The 21,457-nt window shown below is 43.6% G+C and overlaps 1 long non-coding RNA gene across 1 annotated transcript in view; it reads left to right on the top strand.

The window, feature by feature from the left end:
- The window catches only part of LOC116659913, a 77,746-nt gene extending 57,356 nt beyond the window's left edge, over nt 1-20,390 (top strand). The window contains exons 2-4 of the long non-coding RNA XR_004315287.1: nt 6,414-6,508; nt 15,969-16,197; nt 19,761-20,390. This is a non-coding gene — a long non-coding RNA (uncharacterized LOC116659913). The remainder of the gene's footprint in view (nt 1-6,413; nt 6,509-15,968; nt 16,198-19,760) is intronic.
- Nucleotides 20,391-21,457: the final 1,067 nt, after the last annotated feature.

Raw genomic sequence — 21,457 nt, 5'->3', positions numbered from 1 at the left:
GGAGAAACCTCAATCTCGCTAATGAACTGTAGCCAAAGGCCAGGTTTCCCTCCAGTGTACATGCACCCAGTGGCCCCATTTGTCATTTTGCTCTGGGCTCTGCTGAGCTGCATCCAGCCCCAAGTGCCCATGGATGTGACTGATTTCAGCAAAACCAAATGGAGCTCTTTCTTTGCACTTTCCTGTTGTCATCACAAGCTGTTTATAAGTCCCATTCTCTTGGTGCCAAATAATTCCCTGCTGCAAATGAATCACTGCTGTGAAATATTTATAGTTCAGTCTATTAGATATTTAATAATTGTACATGGCAACAGTCTGGGCAAAAATGGAAAGTGCGTCAAGTCTGATTTCTGGCTCCTTTTTTCTTTCTTGATAACCTTGACTACTCTCGGACATCTCTGGTCCCACATTCTTTCCGTATCTGTTACCTATTGCCACAATACTGCCGAGTAACAAACAACTATACAACTTCAGTGACATAATTAACATTTACTCATTCTGGAGTCACCTGAGGATTAGCTAGAGGGTTCTGCTGATCTTGGCTGGGCTTGTTCACCTATCTTGGGTGGGGACAGCTACCCGTTCAATGGTCTAAGAGGGCCTCAGCTGGGGCAATTGGCTTTGCTGGGTGTCTCATCTTCTGGCAAGTGAGACCAGGCATGTTCTTATGATGCTGGCAGAGGTGGAAGAGGGAGGGCAAACTCAACTAGTGAAGCACTTTTCAAATCTTCTTGCATCACATCGCTAACATCCCATTGGCACAGCAAATCACTTGGATGAGCCCAGAGTCAGAGTGGAAGACGTTGTCAAATGACGTGTCCAAAGGCATGAATATAGAAAGTGGTGAAGCACTTGGGGCATGCTTTTGATGTATTATACTCTTCCTCCCATGGGAGGACCTCTCAGGAAAGGATCCAATCTACATTGACCCTGAGCTGCGATCATGGTTTTGTGCAAAGCTAACATATTTCAACTGCTGTGGCTATCTGCTTTATATGTGTGATAAAAATACGGAGGAAAAGGAATTAGGCTCTGTGGTGGATTCAAGATGGCCATAAATTCTTTGTCATTTCCCTGACTGAGGGAGGGTTTGTTCCTCTATCCCCTTGAATCTGGACCAGGCCAATAGCTATACAATTAATAGAACACAGTGGAAGTGGCCCTTTGCCTGTTCTGGGCCCAGACTTCCAGGGGATTGGCAGCTCCTATATCCCCCCTCTTGGAATGTTCATTCAGTTGCCATGAGATAAGAAGCCCGAACCACATGGAGAGGCCACAAAAGGTAGCCTCACCTGCCAGCCACGTGCATCGATGGTTCAGCCCAATTGGGCTCCAGATAACTGCAGCCCCGTCAGCATCATGTGGATGAAAAGACCTGCCCAGCTTGGCCCAGGGTTGTGAGAGCTAATAAAGCGATTGTGGTTTATTTAAGCCACTAGTTTTCAGGATGGTTTGCTATGCAGCCATAGACAACTGAAATGCACTGAGTGACATTCCAGGCATTAGATCAGGGAGAAGGAGGGAGGTATTTTTGATCTGTGGGTTTTTCTAGATCCTTTGTAAATGGTAGTGACCCATTTTACCTAAACTTACAGCCAGTGTTGCAGATAGTTCTATAATAAGGTAAATGCAGTTTATCAAGGGTGCTGACTTCCAAGTAGAGAATCACATAAACCTCGGCGGGATCTTAGCCATTGTAGATTTTGCCACATCAACACCTTGGGCTCCATTCTAGAGTCTTGACTCCAGATGGAACTCCAGAGGGCTCCTCAGAGCAGGAAAGAGGGGCTACCTTCTCTCTTGTCACTTCCTAAGTCATGCACATGCCTGTGTGCATGCGAAAACACACACACACACACACACACACACACTCTCTCTCTCTCTCTCTCTCTCTCTCTCTCTCTCTCTCTTTATACTCATTTTTAAAACTTTGGTGTGGTTTCTCTGCCACTGATTTCATTCTTCAGGGACACTCAGCATGGTTCAGGGCCCTGTGTCTCACCCATGCGTTAATGAATACCAGTCTCTGCCCGTGACATTGAATTTAATTTTGAAAGAGATTTGCTGTCGTGGCTGACAAGCCACACTGTGTCTTTCCCAGGCAAATAGCATCTCCATTTGAATCGCTACCTGCTATGAGTTGTCCAGGCTTTTGCCCTCTTCCTTGCTGCAGATGATCAGAAGCTGACTGCACCACCATTTAGCTCAGTTCTCCTGTCTAGCTGCAAGCTCCTGTCTTGTCACTCCTCCTTTCTCTGGCTTTATTGAAGTATAACTGACAAATATAATTGTACATATTTAAAGTGTATGACATAATTATTGATATACATGTACACAATTAGATATACGTAGTCACAATCAAGTTAATTAACACATTCATGACCTCACATAGTTGCCTTTTGAGTCTGTGTGTATTGAGAACACTTAAGATCTATTCTCTTGGCAAATTTCAAGCATACAATACAGTATTAGTTATGTTCACAGGACGTATGTTAGATCTGCAGAACTTATTCATCTTATAAGTGAACGTTTGTATCCTTTAATTAACTTCTCCCCATTTTCTCTACCCTCTAGCCCCTGGTAGCTACCATTCTACTATTTCTAAGAGTTTGACATTTTTTTTTTTAGATTCCACATATAAGTGATACTGTGCAATATTTTTCTTTCTCTGTCTGGCTTCTTTCACTTAAATGACCCCCAGCTTCATTCATGTTGTTGAAAATGATGGGATTTCCTCCTTTTATATGGCTGAATACTATTCCATTGTGTATATATGTACACATGTATATGTCTGTCTGTCTGTCTGTCTGTCTGTCTGTCTATCTATCTATATCTATCTCACATTTTCTTTATCCATTTGGCCACTGATGGATACTTAGGTTATTTCCATGTCTTAGCAACTGTAAATTATGCTGCAGTGAACATGTGGGTACAGATACCTCTTCAAAGAACTGATTTCATTTCCTTTGGGTATATACCCTGAACTGGGATTGCTGGGTCATATTGTAGTTCTATTTTTACATTTCTTCCCCCATTTTTAGTCCCCCACACCTCTCTGCTTTCCTTTGTGCTTGGTGTCACTGAGTCTGGAGCCTCTGTAGCTTGATTTCTGCGGAGAACAAGGCTGTGGTGTCTGGAAGGAGCCCGGGCCAGGTCAGTCCTTGTCTGGGCAGAACAGGAGAAAGGACCTACCTGGAGAGAGAGAGAGATGTCCTGTCTTCTAGTGTGCCCAGACGTGGATTGCGAAGGCAGGACTTCACAGCTGCCTCCTGTGGGGCTTGCACATCCAAGTGTGGCCCTGTCAAAGGTTCTGTGCAGCAGAGTGATGGCACTTTCCTTGGTACCCTGACCTCTGTAGACTCTCAAATCATAATTTTTATAATTTCTCCTGCTTTGCTGAGTTGTGCATCCTTCCTTGACTCCATCTTTCCAAAATTAGTGTAAATGTTTTGCCTGCTGACATCTCCCCATTGTCTTTATGGGTTAATAGATTTTTTAAAAAAAGTTCCTTTGCTATAATTTATTTGGGTTTTAGTAGGAAGAGGTGATAAACTCCTGTTGTCAATACTCCCTGTTTAACCAGAACTCTTTCTTTGAATTTGAACTGATTTAGGGTCTAGCAATATTATATTAATTTAGTCATCTCTCAAGAGACTTCAGTGGAGTACTCTAATTTCCTTAGGAACCTCCGTACTGTTTTCCCTTATGGTTATACCACGTCACATTCCCCCCAGCAGTGAACAGGATTCCCTTTTCTCCACATCCTCCCCGAAATTTGTTCTCTCTTATCTTTTCTGTAATAGCCATCCTCACCGGTGTGAGGTGACATCCCTCTGTGACTCTTTAAAAGATAAACCACCAAGGGGCCAGGGGCTAGCGGCAACCTGCCAGCCTGGGGCAGAGAAGGATGGCTCTGGGCTCAGGCTTCGGAGACGTATATTCGCCTGTCTGTGTGATGTCTGCGGGTCTCTTCAGCTTCTCTGAGCCTCAGCTTCCTCATCTACAGAGTGGGGGTGGATTAAAGATACATTCCTCTAAGGCCCCTCCTAACTTTGTAACTCTCAGATTTTACAGACCACCTGGAGATACTGACTGATTTTTGGAGACTCCTTTGAGGGTTCTTTCCATGATGTGGGCGGTGGGGGGTGTCATAAGGAACTGGGTACCTTAGGGAAGTGAGCACACAGCCTCTCATGCTTCCGAACCCAGCTCTTTTTGCTTACTTCCCACGTGAAGTTTGAAAATGAGAGCCACGGTCATACAGTACTTCTCTGACTCGCTGCCGATATTTGCTGAAGCAAAACAAGGAGAGAGTTTAGGCTAGTGCACAATCGAGGGGCAGATGACAAAAAATGGTCGTTTCACTTCAGTTAATGCATTGAAAACCCAGTTCTGTTCTTCATGGTGGGCAGAGGTCTCCCAAGATACCTCCTGGGTGTGCAGGGCTGAGGCCCCTGTTCCTTTCTCTGCCACAGACGCACCTCCGTTTTCTGAGCTGTTGGGAATAGCCCCTACCTCTTAGGGTAACTCTGGGGATTAGCACATCCTGGCCTGGACCCATTTCCTCGGGAGGCGCTGGAGGGCCTAGACCCCAAGGTGCAAGCTGAGGGGGGCACATCAGATGGCTGGATGAAGGTCATGTTGGCACTTGTTTCTGTGGCCCAGCTCTGGCGCTCTCTGGGGTGATGAATGGCACACTAAAACAATGAGCGTTACATTAGAAACTTGGAAAGGTGTATTCACTTACTGATGGCAAACTCAGCAATGACTGGGACACACCCAACCACTTTTCAAGTGCTGTGGGGTTAGCAAAAGCATAAGGCTTGTTTTGCCCAGAATTTTTTTCCCTCATAATTTTTAAACTCGTGTGCATTTTAATGGAAACTTAATCGTATGTTTCGGATTTATTTACACTTAACTCATCAAAATGTTGTTTTGCAAGAGGGAATCAGGGTCCAAGAAGTCTTTTGAGTTTTTTTATAAGCTTTTTAAGGACTTTTCTTTCTTCTTATAAACAGGAAACCGTGTATCACTGGGAGAGAACAAACTTGAACCCAAAAAGGTTCAAGTTTGATTTGAAACTCAGAAATCATGAACACCAGGAATACTCTGAGATGAAATGTATTTTCCTGTGTTTTATTCTTAGAAATGAATAGGCAAACAACTGAGGATTTCAGCAGAATACTATCTGTTTTTCTAAAATTAGTGACTATCCCGAAATGTAGCACACAAATCGGAAATGTCTAGCTGTTTTTCTTTTTCACATCACTTGCTTTCTACACGTTTTTCATTATTTTTTTCCTGCTTAAAAGTTGAGTGAAGTATAAAACCACATCACAAACAGATTTCATTTCATGTCAAGTCTCTAAGGAGCATTAGTTATATCAAATCAAGAAATGAATGAATAAATATAAATAAATAAATATTGTGCAAACAAAAGTAACCCTTTATAAGGAAAACTGTCTGTAGCCTAACTCTTCCCAATTATTTTGTCTGTATTGACTGTGTCCATACAGGTAAAGTGGACAGGTGATTGGTTCATTTGTAGATGTCTGTAATAGATTTTTTTTCCTTCTCAAAGGGTTGAAGCAATTATCCCAAAACATCTAAATATTTAGGAATTTGCTGTTTTGATTTATATATGTTATATATATACTTAGATATAAATTTATATATTGTATTATAAATATGTATATGTATAGTCTGTATTAAATACTATATATAGTATAAATAGTAGTAATATAGTAGTATAAATGTATTATTTATAAATATATGTATTTATAATACTATATATAGTATTTATATTCTTTTATAAACTCATACCTTTAGGCTTATATGCTTTACTTATATACTCGATTTATTTTATGCTGTTTATTTACTTACATAAGTATGTGTACTTATATACTTTTAAGCTCTAAATATTTTACTTACATCCTCTTTATTCACTTTATACTTATTTTACTTTGTATTCGTATACCTGATTTATAAAGTCTGGATTCTTAGTGCTTAACTTAAAGTTCATTTTCACTTTGTGTATGGTGTACCTATACGTACCTCATCATCCTTTTGATATCAATTTGTTTATTTCCCCTTGGAACCGCAGATCAATTAATTGATTGCAAAAGTGTCTACCAACTTTAGTGCTAGAAGAGTTGAAATGAGCAAAGTGGACTGACCATTCAGCTCAGAACTGATCACTTAGTCCTTGGTTTTTGCCGTGGTTGGAGAAAGAAACTGACCTAAGAGTGTTCAATTCATGCTTCCCAGAGAGGTGCCTCTGTAGACGGAGGCTCTGCCAGTGGGGCCAGTGCAGGTGGGAAGTTTCTCCTTGCCCAGTGCTCTGGAATACATGATATAAATTGACCTCTGTGAACCTGTCATTTTCTCACCTGAGTTTTCTTTGTGTGTGTTAGTAGGAGGAACAGTGCTTCTAGTTCACCACCACCTGACTAAGCTTTATATTCCTGCTGCTGTGAATCTACTACTGAGATTTTAAATATGGTTCAAGGTAAGATTAATTTTGTAACTAATCTTAATATGGAGGCAATTCATCATTTGAATTCTACTCACTTACATGTAACAAGTTGGAAGGGTCTGAAAAGCATTTTCAACAATATCTTATACATTAAGAACTCTTGTTTTATTACTAATATTTTATTACAGTTTTTAAAAAGTGTAACTGGCAGAAACACCTTTTGGAGAAATGAGTAGATTTAAAAAAAATGAACACAAAATGAAATGTATCAATGCCATGACTGCAGCCAGTGAAGTAACTGACTAGCAACTGCCTCAGTTTCACATCCTTCCCAGCTGTTCAGAGGAACTCCATCAGATCTGCCTGGGAGAGCAGTAAGGAGACTTGGTGGCAAAACACAACACAAATAATTGCTCATCCTGTGTGAAATGCCTTCTGTCCGCTTTGGGAAAACCTCCTTGTGGCAGGAAGAAGCCAGGTAGCATGGAATAAAAGAGTGAGCTGTTTCTGCCAAGCAGGTACCCAAGAGCCAGCTGGCAACCAGGGACTCATGGGTGGAGACCCAGATTTGAATGGCAAAAGTCAAAGGAAAAACAGAGATTGCACCAGCTTCGGAACTGAGCACTTAATGGCCTCATCAAGGAGGCTGTGGGGGAATTCAGCACATAAAGATAAACAAACTTAAAAACAGACTTTATAGGCCCACTGTAGCATGTTAGCTATTATGGGATTTCCGCCCGTGCCCAAGGATGCATCATTGTGGGTGGTTATGGCTCTTGGAAGAGTGCAGAGCTGAGCTGAGCTTAGCGGGGTTGGTGCAGGTAAGTTACTGGGCTTTTATGTGGAGGATGAGCTCTTTTAATGTCCATGCCCAATGGCTATGCCCTCTGTATGCTAGTCACATTCCTGTGCGTTCTGAACGTGACCAAATCAGTCTGTGGCATCAGTGTTGCTGCTTAATATTATATAGTATCTCTTCTGTGAAACAATTTAGAGAACACGTGTCACATAGTTACAAACTCTCCATCAAAGTGTATAACTGTGAAGAGTGATCCACCCATCCATGTGTTTGTATGTGAAATTCACCTTTGAATGCACATTCTTTTACTTTTCTGTTCCTTTTTGGATTTAAGATGAAAATATTTTGAAAAATGACATGGATTCCATGTGAGAAGAGGGCTTCTAGGCAGATTTGCCAGACACGAGAGTCTCCCTGGCAAATTTTCGTTGGGAGTTTTTGTCATACTAATCTTTATTTAGGTTTAGTTTAGGTTCATGATTACAGAATTTGAGAAATAGAAATTCACAAGCTTCTCCTCCCCTCTCTCCACAATCTAAACAAAATTCAAATACCCATCACAATTTTTTTTACCTTTAAAGGGCCTTTACTGGAAGGAGCCAGAGAACTTGGACCCCTCTCCTCCTTCCCTGGAGTATGTTCAGCTTTGTTCTTTGCAGTTGAGGCAATTGCTGTTAAAGAGAGTTTCAGTTTAACATGTAATTAATAGTTTGGCATTTCCCAAGGGCTTTCCTTGGGACCCTTTCTGTATCTGTTTTGTATTACAGGGCTCCCTTGCTAAATATTTCCAGACCATATAGATTTAGATAAGACAAGTTCCAGAACTTAGAGTATTTTTTATTTTGACATTTACAGTATTTATTAGTGTAATGAAAGTAATACTCTGACAAGTCCCCAAGTAATAAATGGCAATATCCTCAACCCCTGAGTAGTTTAGAGTAACTTTCAGTGGCTAGTGACCACCTGATATCCAACTGCTCTCCTTTCAAAGGTGTTAGCAAATTTTAAATACCTCAGGATCAGCCCTTTTAGACAGCTTTCCCAAGATGGTAATTGTGTTTCCCCTCAGTCCCTCTGGGTGGTCGGTGGGCCTGACATATCTTGTTCCTTCATCTGAAAATTAAAGAGTTAGGAAAGGGTGAATTGCAGCCCTGGGGAAGTCACGTTCTTTGTGCCCGGGGTGAGCGCGCGGCGTGCTGGGACTCATGGTGTGCTGGGGGGAGCAGCCATCACCCCCAGGCCATGTGTGTTAACCAGAGGGCAGTGTGGGTCACCATGAGTATTCGGAGACAGGACTTAAACATAATTTCAACTCAATCTGGGAACTAATTATGGTTCACTTGGATATTTTCCAGAACAGTCTTCAGTGAGGTGAGTTGGGTGGGCTTTACTCATTCTCCCTTTCTCCCTTCTGTACAGATCTTTGCTTTCGTATGGAATTTACCCCATTTTGCAACATAGCATAGTAATATGTTCTACTAGAAATATGTGTCTCTATGGGCTACTGAACCTGGGGAGGGACTATTTTTCTCATTGTTCAATTTTCCCTGATCTTATCATAGCCCTTTCCATAAATATTTTTCAAATTTTATTGAAGGTCTAAGTCTTACAGAGCTCTGTATTTTTTTTTTTGATAGTAGTTAGGGTAATGCTAGGTGCTTGTAACAGACAGACCACCAAATTTCAGTGGCTTTGCCCTAAAGTTTATTTCTCATGCACGTAATAGTCGAGCACGAGTTATGTCTGGTCAATGTGGCTTCCTCCATATGGTGACCCAAGGACGCAGGCTCCTCTGTCTTGTGGGTCTGCCTCCTCTAGGCTGTCAGAATTTTCTGCATCCAGCCAGAGATAGGGGGAGAGAGTGTGGAAAAGGGGCATCTGTGTCTCAGTCACCTTGCCTGGAGTGACATGTATCACTTTCCGTTATATTCTGTTGGGAAGAGGTAGCCACGTGATGTCACCTAGATGCAGGGGCATCTGCGAGAAGCAGCCCCTGGCAGGCTGCTGCCTCTTAGCGGATGAGGGGAAATTGTAGGGGGAGGAGCCCACATTTTTGGTGGCCAGCTGTCCATACCATATTTCCCCAAAGGGAAACACCTTGAAGGATGACAGAATCATAGAAAATTATATCTGAAATGACTTTTGAGGCATCATAACCCCCCTCTCCATTTTACAGTTGAGGATATGTGGGCTTAAAGAGGTAATGAGAATCTTCCAAGTCCATATAGCTAGTTAATGGCAGAGTTGGGACTAGAACCTGGGTCTTCTGACTGCCAGTTATTTCTGCAGCACTATGTACAATCAAAGTGCTTATGATTTTTGCACTGCTCAGGTGTAGTGTTATGTCAGGTACATGAGGACAGTGGATAGGGAGCGTGTTTGTGGAATGTCCAGTTGGGGCTCTTGTGCCAGATTTCCTTTTGGTGTATTTGATTCAGCTTCCACTTCCCCTTCTAGTCTTTCACCTCTGACTTAACAGAAGTCCCCTCTTCTTATGATAACTAATAATACTAGTAAATTGTCTGGACTTGGAGGTGAGTAAGAAATGGGAACGTGGTGTGAGTCATAGCTGTAGCCAAAGTGATCAATGCGATCGTAGTGTTGTAAGCCTAAAAATTCCTAGTCATCAACATGAATCTCCTCTTTTTTATTTTTTATTATTTTTTACTTTTATTTATTTCTTATTGAAGCATAGTTGATTTACAATGTTGTGTTAGTTTCAGGTGTACAGCAAAGTGATTCAATTATACATATACACACATATGTATATTCTTTTTCAGATTCTTTTCCATTATAGGTTATTACAAGATACTGAATACATTTCCCTGTGCTATACAGTAGGTCCTTGTTGTTTATTTAATGAATTTCCTCTTATAGTTTTCTTTTTAAGGATTATTAGAAGGTTCTTGTTAAAATATACTCACAGAAATTATTTGGGTAATATGCAAGCATTTAAAACTATTCTTTACTGATTGGTTTGTCAGCATGTAGATCCGTAGGGAGCAGGGTCTTGAGAGGAAAAGAGAGGGCAGATAAGTTTTGAGAGAGAGGAAGAGACTGAAAAGATTTGGAGGAAGGGCTCGTTTGGGGAGGGCAGACTGGGGTGGAGTGCTATGCTAGTTGGGGAGGGGACATATTTGTCAGTCAAAGATTGAATGAGGGCACTGGGTAACTGGGGGATGATGGGGGAAGGGGTGTGTGTGCTGGGAAGGTGAGGGAGCACCAAAGACAAATTTATTCTTTCCTCCTCTTTAGGGTATCATTGGCCTGACCAACATCATCACATGGCAAAGGGTCTTACAGGTTCTAGATCCAGCTTTATGTTCAATCTGTGAATACCACTGGGGCAGGGACTTAACCTTTCGGGGCTTCAGTTTCTCCACTTATAAAATAGGAGGGTGTACCAGACCCTAGTTTTCTAACTGTGTTATCTGGGGACGTGGGGGTCTTGTGGACATGCTTCAAGGGTATCCCCACAGGGATGGCTGCCAGTATCAGGTAAGTGGTTTCTGCCATCCCTGCCGCTCTCACTCCAACCAGGTTAACTTTGCTCTGTTTTGTATTGAGTTTCTGCATTAACTTTTTGTTTGAAGGACAGCTTTTGGGCCTAAAAGAAATTTTGAAGAAGTAGTCAGTCTAGACAATTTCTCTTCTAGCTCTGACATTTTGGGAATTTGTGACCAGTATTCAAAGCCTTCAGATTTGGGGGGCTGTCCATAAAAAGAAATGAAATAATGCCATTTGCAACAACATGGATGGACCTAGAGATTATCATACTAAGTGAAGTAAGTCAGACAGAGAGACAAGTATCATATGATGTGGCCTATATGTGGAATCTAAAAAAAAAAAAAAAAGGTACAAATGAATTTGTTTAAAATAGACTCACAGACATGGAAAACAAATGGTTACTAAAGGGGAAAGTGGGGATAAGGATATATTAAGAGTTTGAGTTTAACATCTGCACACTATTATATATAAAATAGATAACCAACATGGGCCTCTGTATAGCACAGGGAGCTATCCTGTAATATCTTGTAGTAATAACTCATAATAATCTATAATAGAAATGAATCTGAAAAAGAATAGATTTGTGTGTATGTGTGTATGTGTATATATATATATATATGTAACTGAATCACTTTGCTGTACACCTGAAACTACTCAACAGTGTAAAGCAACTATACTTCAGTAAAAAAAAAGAAATTAAAAAAAGAGAAGAGTGGAAATAAAAGCAAATGGAGATGACAGCAAAAAAAAAAAAAAAAAAAAAAAAAATTAGAAGGCCCGTATACAGTCCAGATCACAAGTCCCCAGTTTCCCTGTCCCTAGGAGACTGTAACTGAAGACTCCCAACCAGTGGTTTGGACAGCTACTGCATAGGACACTCTGCCAGATGCATAATAAGACTCACTTATTGAGGTCTACTGCGTGCCTGGCTCTGTTCCGGCATTTTACATAACTGAATACTTGTATCACCAACAGTCTAATTAGATAGATACTATTATTACTATTACCATTTTAAAAATGCGGAGAGTAAGGCTCAGAGAGCTAAAGCAGCCCAGCTCGAAACAAACAGAAAACCAATCAACCAAACAAAAAACTCCAAACAGGGCTGGGGTTCAAAGGCAGCTCTGACTCCAGAGCCCACACACTTCTTGGTTCTCATTCTCTGACCCAGGGACTCCCTTGTGTGGCTCTTGGCTCTTCTGCCGCCTTCCTCTGCCCGCCTCTTGGTCCCCAGGTAGCTCTTTTGTAGTGGGAAGACTTCCTTTCCTGGGTGGGTGTCACAGCCCCCTGGCTGTCAAGGTGACTTACGTTGTCACATGGGCTACAAATTCCTTACTAAGGACAGTGCTCAGCTCGGGGCAGTCTGGTGAAGGACCTGTAACTTCCATGCTCATTGAGGTTGTCAAGTTCCTGAGGGACAGAGGACAGTTCACATAGCACAGGGCAAGGAGCTGGGCTGCTCTAAGAACACCACCCTGATTATTCTGCAGTAAAGTGTGGTAAGATTCTGGTTGCAGGTGAGGAGGAACCACTTAAAAAACCAAACCAAGCAACACCTGCAAGTCTAAAAACAGCCATATGTTGAGAGGTATCTGAATTTTTCTCAAAGACTTTCAACCACTCCCAGCCTTTGGCTTCTAATTCAGTGTGTTGTTAACAACTTTGTCAATCTCAGTTCTGTTAGGAAATGCCACTTGACCTGCAAACTAATTGTCCAAGAGCAAAACTAAGTTGAAGATGAGTTTGGAATCTACCCTGCCTCAGCCCACTTCCGTGTCTGTGTCTGTTTTAAGGCTTATCCTACCTCCCTATTGCAGGCTCCTTGACTAGTATAACCTTAGTGATGAATTCCAGATGTTACACTGTAGAGCGCTTCAGGGGCTTATGTGCTGTAGTTCTGAGTGAACGAATGTGTTTTTTTTTCCTTGTGACTAAAAGGCTAAAAAGCAGGTCACGCATACCTATGCATGCAAAGGGTATTTATATTTTTATTTTTGATCAGGTGGAATGCGCCTGGGAACTGTAAATATCACTGATTGGTATAATATTATTGACTTTAAACGTCTGAGTGGCTCAAAAGACCAGTCCTGGGGCAGAGTGGCCCAGCTCTGTCAGCCTTCTCTCTGGGAGGTGCTGGACGTATCTGTTACCTTGTGATGATGGAATCACAGTGGTTTGTGTATGTCCAAACTCATCACATTGTACACATTAAATGTATGCTGTTCTTTGCTTAAAAAAAACTAGAATAAAGGAGAAAATTATTGGGGAAAAAATCCTGCCAGAGGGCACAGTCATCTTTGCCTATCTTTGTTCAGAATTATCAGCCTCATGCCTTGTTCCTCTGGTTTTGTTTCTCTCAGCTCTTAGAAGTTGCGTTCTTTGTCCCATTTCATTCGTGTGTTCATTCATTCATTCAGAAACCTTCAGTACTGTGATGAATGAGTGCACTGGGAAACAGCAGCACATGATACATGGATGGGTCCTTTCCTGTGTCTAGTAGAGAAGAAGGATGCATAAGGCAAGAATTGCCTTAGAGTGGGTTAAGTGTTCTAGCAGGGGAAAGTCACGTGCACCACGAGTGAGCAAAGGAGGAGACAGAACATGTGGATAGGAGAGTCGTGCAATGAGAGTATGACTTAACCAGAGGAAGAGGGGAGGCAGAGGAAATGCCCAGCCTCTGCAACAGTGTGGGTGAAGCGTTATGGGAAGAATGGCATCCACAGCAGGTAAAGTGAGGGAGCTACAATTGGTTGAGTAGGACTGCAGCCGAGCAGGGTAATGTGTTAGTGGGGAGACGAGTACTGCTGGCATTCTGTGCTTGCCCACTGCAGCTTTGCCACACCCATCGTGACTTATTTGCTTGTCTAGCTCCCCCATCAGACGGCGTTCCTCTGTGGGAGACATTATGTCTCTTTTAGCTCTTTTAGTATGAACCTAGCATCCAGCACTGTGGCTGGTACATAGTGGGGAGACTCAGGTGACCAGATGAAGGAGGATGAGAATAGTTAACCGGGTGGTTTCCACAACAGGCCAGTCACACCTTAACCACTTTCACTCAGCCTTGGAAGTGAGTGACCCTCTCAGACTCAGCCCCAGCAGGCTTTCCTGGCGGCTGCCCCCTTTCTTCCATCAGTCACTGCCCAGCCCACCCTGCTGTCTTCTCCAGGATCAGCTTCTCCAGTTGGATCATTCCCTGCCAGAGTCACTCCAGCCCTGGGGAGACAGTCTCTGTCTGGTCAAGGCTCCCTTTCCCCCCAGTAATCCTCCTCCCTGGTGTCCACCTGAAGCTTATTGACTTGTCCACAGACTTGCTTATTGTTTTAAGCCAAAAGAATTTATTTTGCTCAGATATTACTGTTCTCATTCCCCTTCATAGTGTTTATCAAATGTGTATTCAATACAAAATTAACCATCAGAAGTTTTGTATCTGCTGGAATATGAGCTTCATGAGCTCAGGGATCCCTGACTTTTCTCCTCCTAGGTTTCCAGTGTCCAGCACAACAACTGACATGCCCCGTAATGCTCAGGAAACACTTGTAGAGCAAAGGGTGTCACAGACCCCCTAGAGAACTTGTCTATTGCACATGTGGTGGTGGTTACTTACACACCAGGCTCGTTTTGTCTCCACATCTATGGCTGGAGTTTGAGCTCTCTGAGGGTAAGACTTCCATATGTGCCCTCAGAATGCAGGGTAATCCTGGGTTCTCTGGGACTCCGTAATGGAGGGACTGTCATTTTCATTTGTACGCTCGGTGTGGTGTCTCTGAGCCTCTCTCCCAGCAGTCCCCATGTTCTCTAAGCACAAGACTGTGATGCTGTGATCCTGAAGCCCCTGAGGCTGACAGTCCTCTGAGCCACACCCCCGTTTCTGGAGATGGCTGATGTCAGTCACAGCACGAGGCAGCCTCTATTCCAGCTGCTGACCACTGAGGTTTCCCTTTGGCTGTGCGTGCCAGCATTCCTGGTTGAGTGCCCTCTAATATATAATTAATGATGACTCTCAGCAGTTCACATTTTCAGAAGTCTTTCTAGGCATGATCTCACCACCGAGCGGTGATGCCTCACTGCCAAGGGGCTCCATGTGGCCCTGGGGGAGGTCACTCAGGCCAGCCAGCCTGCAGATCTGGTGTTTGGTGATGTTATGAGCTTGGGAAGTGTGCCTGAACCCAGCCACTCATTCCCACCCTGCCCCCTTTCCCGATGTTTTGACCCATGAAATATATTCATGTTGATTTCAAATGGACACTAGAGTGTGGTCTGGTCACTGGTCATCAGTTAATTACTTGTTCTCCATTTCTACTTCTTTGATCGAAGGAAGGAACCAACATGTTAGGCAAAGTATTGTGTGATCACAAGATTTGAAAGGTGTGCGGGGTATGGAGATGAGTTGAGCGTGGGGCTGGCCCGGTTTAAGGTTAGAGACAAGACGAAACGGGCCTCCTGCAGAGAGCTCTTCCTGCCAAAAGCCGCTTACATTTCCATGTGTACACTCTTTTCAGTGAATAGCAAAGTGGACATTTTGGTGGGCTAGGGCACTTTTCCAGCCAGACCCCAGGATCAATTTAGGCCTCACCAGCAAATTCTCTGAGGCCTTCCCTTGTCTCAGAAGGAGGTTGCATGATCTGGTGGTAGGTTGACTACCAGGGCAGAGGAGGTGCATGACATGGTGAGGGTGGGGGGAAATGTCCCTGCCTGACAGCCTTGTCTGCTTGCTGTGCTGTAATAAAGGCAGGCCAGAGTGCAGGGACCCTGCCTGCCAGACCGTCTCATTGCTAGCCCCGTGTTTTTTTTTTTTTTTTTAAAAACAAAGAGACGAACAGAACGATTCTTTATCAGACCTTGGTGTGAGGAACCCTTTGCCCTTGGTGAGCCTGCTTGCCTGGCAAGTGCGGAGAAGGTGGGGCGTCATGTGCTCTGTGAGTCCTTGGGAACCCTCTGTGTGAGGACAGCAGGAGCTGCTGGGCAGAGCAAGGGCATTCCTTTTACTTGGAATGTGTGTTTATTAAGGGTGGCTTCTGCAGAGCCTGGCAGAGGTTATGGGTGTTTGGTCAAAATACTTCCAGGCAGACTGTGCCTTGTACAACTCAAGGAGGCACCAACCGCACGGGTTGCAGATTGCCAATCCCAAGACCGTAACTGACCAAGGACCTTAGCTCTGAAACCCATCTCTACAATTGTGTCCTGCAGGCCTATGGCTGAGCGTGCTACAGAGACTGAGGCAGGCCCATTCCTAGGAGACAAGTGTATCCTCTGATGGCCAACTTTGGCTCTGGAGTTTCTGACTGCATCGCCAAACCTTCCTTACACTGCTGGCCGTCTTGGAGGCCTCCACTCGACCCTCCCTCTCGAGAATTGCCTGGCATCTGACCACTCCCCCAGCTCTACCTGGCTCCCTCTCCATTTCATCTCTTAAAAGGTATTTCCCCTAATATAGCCCTTGCCTGTGTAATCCCATCTTGGTGTCTGCTTCTCAATGGGCCGGACCAACACAGATGACCATGTAATTTATACTTCAAACTGAGATACTTTTGAAATGAAAGGAGGAAAAAAAAAAGCTAAATGGTAAAAATAACAGTAGTAAACCGGGGCTGGCTTAGGGAATCGTAAACAAAATTTTTTGGAGAAATCCTGAATGCTTCGAGGTTTCTAAAGCCAGGAGAGAAACTGATAGTGGGGACTTCGCTTTGAATATAAAAAATGAGAACTCAACCCATTTAATTCCAGAAAATGACCAACTTAAGTTCAACTAAGATTTGTAGAGTGACTCATGTGCCAAGAAAGAGGCTGAGCATAGAACATGAGGAAGACGTAGTCTCTGCCCTCATGTAGCTTGTGGTCTAGACGGGGAGACCACGTGGTTGGATAATTTTACTGAAATATGATTCTTATAAGGTCGAGTTGGCAATGGGGTTAACTCAGCTGTGTGAAAGACAGGAGCCAGCTCCACCTAATAATTTCTAGTACCTTCCTAGGAGGCAGTGTTGTCTCAGGAAAACGGGCCTGAATAAGCTCTGGAGGCCTGATTTGTGCCAGTGGAGGAATGAGAGGGACAGTGATAAAAGCGAGGCAAATAATGAGACTTCTGCTTTAGCTGGGGGATAAGTGCTTTGTATCCCTAGCACTCTTTTTTTCTTTTTAATTGGCAAGAAAGCAGGTCCCCTCTCCCCCAGTACATGGGTGGAAAAACAGCTCTGTAGTGGACACAGTGATTTGACTCAAGGTGTGTCTTCTGAGGAATTCCTGTCCTACGTACTTGTGTATAAGATCAATTCAAGCCATTACGCGCCCTCCAAGGCAGTTTGCTTTTAGCAACTCCTGGCCAAGTGAAATCTACTCAGACAAGCAGGCAGGTAATTGGCCTCTTCTGGGCCCTGTGTAAGGCGCCTCTCCCCTGAAGCAGCTGGTGCTACCAGGTTGTCTGGCAGAGCTGCTCCTTCTACGAGTAGGGCTGGGAAAGAGCACAGTGCGATGAAAAAAAAAAAAAACACAAAAGTTGAACAAAAACCACTTGAATCAACAGATGCCTGATTTACTCCTCTAGCCTTTCCCTTGGCCTCTTGATGCCTGACAAAAACTGAGTCGAAAGTGATGGCTGGGCTAAGATGAGGCCAGCAATGTGTTGCCCTGATCAAGCCAGGTCCTCGGGGGATGGAAAAGGCATTTAGCTCTCAGCTCAGCCATCGTGCTGCAGCAAGACGACAGCCCTTGTAGCCCTGGCAGCTCCTCCCTCCTCCTTCTTTCCACAGTGGTCTACACTTTCATGCCATTTGCAATCGAGAGACAAGAGAACGTTCCAAATCCCAGGCCCCTATCCTGAAGCACCCTATGGCAGCCCAGGGAAGGATGCCCAGGAGCCTCATGCATTCCTCGGGCCACAGGCAGCCAGTGAGTTTTTCGAAGGATAGAACCAGACTCTAGGGTGTTTCCTAACCCTAGTGGGTAGGAAATCTCTTCAACTTGAAGAAGAGTTTTCATGCTTTTAGAAAGAATGTTAAAAAAAAATGGCAAAAGCTTCTTGAAGCCCAGGGTTTATTTTTTTTTGCACTGCAGGGGAGATCATGGCACTGTCACCTGTAACTGCAGTTAGGCGAGAAAGTGCTGGATGCCACCTCTGCAGGGCGTACTTACCTTACCTCTGGGGTGAAAAGCAGCAGGTATCTCAGGAAACCCTGAAGCCCATTTGCTTGTTTGCTTACCACCAGCATTGCTTGCCACTGCTGTTTCATGGATTGCACTTTCCATCATTTTTGGCATGGGTTTCCACCTACAAGAGTCCTGGGTGGATGTGACCCGGCTTCTGGACCTGAGCTGATATTATCACAATTGGGTAGAGTTTCTTGTGTGGATGCAGTGACTCTGGAGAGTGTGTGTGCCTTGGCAGTGATGGGGGATTAAAAGGTAATATTTTTGGTCCTTCAGTCTGTGGGCTTTTAATTTGAGCCGTGGCCTAAAGATACCTTATGATGCTAGCTTGTAATGGGAACCTACATCAAAGCAAAAGAGCACCAGCCTGTCATGGCAGCACCGTGATTTTATTTGGATGGGTCATCTTGGCACCAAAATGTTGTAGACTCTGCCCAAGCAGTTCTAATGCCGTGCCAGGGGGCTGAAACTGTAGACCAGGTGAGGATGTGAATGGGAAGCAAGAAAAGGGAGATGGGGAGTATAGGTTGTTCTTTCAGAAGTTTCTGCAGCTGATGGAAGGAGATCCAAAAGGCAGAAGATAGAAGGAGAAATAGAAGGAAGTGCCTTTTTGGGGTCGGGGGAAGGTGGGGGTTAATGGTAGAAAAGTGAGTAATGAGGGGAAGCCTTACCTTTATTTCTTGTTCCTTCTCTTTTCTTCCCCCTTTCTCTTCCTTTCCTTTCATTTCTCTCCTTCCTTCTCAGTTACTCAATCAAACTGACAGCGACAGAGAATGTATGTAGTAAGAAACAAACTATTTGTGAAAAAGAAAGATTACGTGCTATTTACTATCTGTAGACTCTGTCTTCTAAAGAGGACAGATCCTAAGTTATGCCTTTTGCTTACCAAGTAGTTCTAGGTGTAGGAATTCATGATCGGAGATTCCAGAAGAGAGCTAAATTGCCAGAGATGGAAAAGGGGGCTGGGAATTGGTTATTTCCAGGAGGCTGGGAAGACTGAAAATAGCCAGGCTGTGAAATCTGCATGGGACAAATGTTGAGAGGAATAAGGCAACGGGATGTAAACTGGGACTTTGGAGGGAAACAAATTGATTTATCCTGGATTTTTATTAAATTTCACTGAGTAAATGTGTGATTGAACCTCCTTCTTCATATTTCCTTAAGATTTTTCAGCAAAAATATTCATTAATTGCTAATGCTGGGCAGAACAGGATTTGCTTTTAGGGGCTGCTTTGAAGTGCCAAATCCTGCTTGGAGTGAGAACAGAGGCTGCTCATTGTTTTCTGTAGGATGCTTTTGGCTGCAAGTAAGAGGAAAGCCAACAAGTGGCGACCTAACCAGGAGATACTTTATTGTTTACTTAATAAGAAATTTGGAGGCAGGTAGTTCCAAGACTGGTTGAGCACTTCTAGTATTCTGATCCTGGCACAAAATCTCTGGAATTCTCTTGCTCTGACCTTATGGTTGCAAGATGACCAAGCCCTCAACTTGAGAGCAAAATGAGCCCCTTTCTTCTCAGATGCCTCCCAGCAGATATTCCTATGCTCCTCACTAGACAGAAGTGGGTCACATGACCACTCTAGCTGCAAGAGAGGCTTGGAAAGCAAGTATCTGGTTTTTCTCAGCCTCTATAGTGGGAGTGAGCAAGAGAGAAAGGTGACTGGGAATGATGATTGGCCAGCCACTGTTGTGGGCTGTGTGTGCAGATATTTGCAGGCACTGTAAGTCCCCAGGGAAGAGGGTTTCACAAAGGTAGGTATTCAAAAAATTTCCTCTGCATTTTTCATAAGAATGGGTTTTTGTTTTCTCATTTTCCAATGTCTACTTCCTTTGTAGGATACCTCGGAAGTTTTGGAAGACATTTATTTGTATCCTGGTCCTTGCAAAGTGATTGAACTTAAGAAAAACTCCTCAGTCATCTTCACTTTTCTCCCCATGGCATATACATCACTAACTAACTGCAAGAGACACAGTGCACGTTTCAGAGCACAGATCAGTGCTGAGTCAGTGGGAGTCTATGGTTAGCATGGCCCAATTTTAAAGAACTTGATTTTGTGATTGCATGTTGTGTCCTGGCTTCCAAGTAAGAATTTCCTTTACTTGGTTTTGTGTTTTTTTTTTTTTTTTTGTATTAAAATAAGTGACTTCAACATAACTTTTTTTAAAGGAAAAAAGTCCACTTTCCCTGTCTTGACAGTAGAAGGCTACTAGCCACATGGATCTTTTAAAGAAGGCCAGTTGCTGATAATAAAAAGGAATTTAATGGACAATCTGAAGAATGGCTTCCAGACCCAGGAAGAATTGAATGCTGTGTTTAACGGTCACCTGCAGAAACCACTGGTTTATGTTCCTATGATGTATCAGTTAACCCCAAACTTCAGTGAGTCACATAACTCTTGCAGCCCTTCCACTCCTGCTGGGTAAGTGTAAATCTTGATGACAATGACCTCTCTATCTATTGGCCTGTTCCCAGCCTCCATGTGGGTGGGCAACATGGAAGCACACATCCACTGTTGTCTTTGAATGTTTTCTTTAGTATGGTAAGTGTCAGTTCAAAGAGCCAATAATTTACTTGAATCACGTTGGTCATTATTTGTGGGGTTTTCTGGTAAATGGTTCTTAGAGGCTTTTGGGCAGATCTGGGTGTAGAGGGATTTGGAGGAGGGAAGCAGGAAGCATCACCTTTGCCAGGTGGTCCTCCCCAATCTCCTCCGCCCCCCACTTTGTCTCATCTTGCTATATGCCTGATGGGATGATGGACTCATCTTGCTGTGTGCATGATGGAATGATAGAGAGCAAGAGAAGGCATTGCTCATGCTGGGTCTCCTTTGGTTTCCCACCTGGCTGGTGTAAAGGGAGAAAACCAGCTAAATGCTAAATGCTGTTCTTCAGAGGAACCACGCAGATGCACACGATGGGGTCATGTTTGCTAGGGCTGGTTCCAGGAAAACCAGCAACTGGGGTAGGCAACTTGGTGTGAAGGAGCATACCTGGCACCAGATATTAGATGTTGATTATTTCATCTGCTAACTCAGATGTTATTAGCTGTGTCTATTCAGTATGGGTGCTGCACCTTAATATTTTCCATTGTGCCTTTTCCTCGGGTACTTTAAAGTTTTGTTGACTGAGTGGACCTTCTGAAAGTTCACTCAACCCTATTGGAACCAATCAGTTTCTCTTTTGAAAATGGAGTTAATGATATGTGTCTCAGAGGGAAAGGATTAAATGAAATAAGTTTGCATAAAATCATTTACCATAGTGCCTTTCATTCAACAGGTGTCCAAGGGAATAGTCGGTCTTATTTCTCTTTTTCTTGGGTCCCTCCCATTCACTGCCTTTCCTCTCCCTTGTGACCTCCCAGATGTTTCAGTTCCTCAATTCCCCTCTTCTTTATCTTGTTTGGTTGGTTGGGAGCTGAGTGGGAGCTTGGGGACAAAGGAGCTGTCCAGGGCTGCAGGAGCTGTATGATGCTGGAATGTACCAGGACCCTGGCTCTGCAGGAGCCTGCTGGGAGTCTGGTGCCATGGGAGTTG

The sequence above is a fragment of the Camelus ferus genome, chromosome 25 (assembly GCF_009834535.1).
Source record: "Camelus ferus isolate YT-003-E chromosome 25, BCGSAC_Cfer_1.0, whole genome shotgun sequence".
NCBI lineage: Eukaryota > Metazoa > Chordata > Mammalia > Artiodactyla > Camelidae > Camelus > Camelus ferus.
The sequence above is the reverse complement of the archived record's forward strand: the minus strand, read 5'-3'. Positions and strand labels throughout refer to the sequence as shown.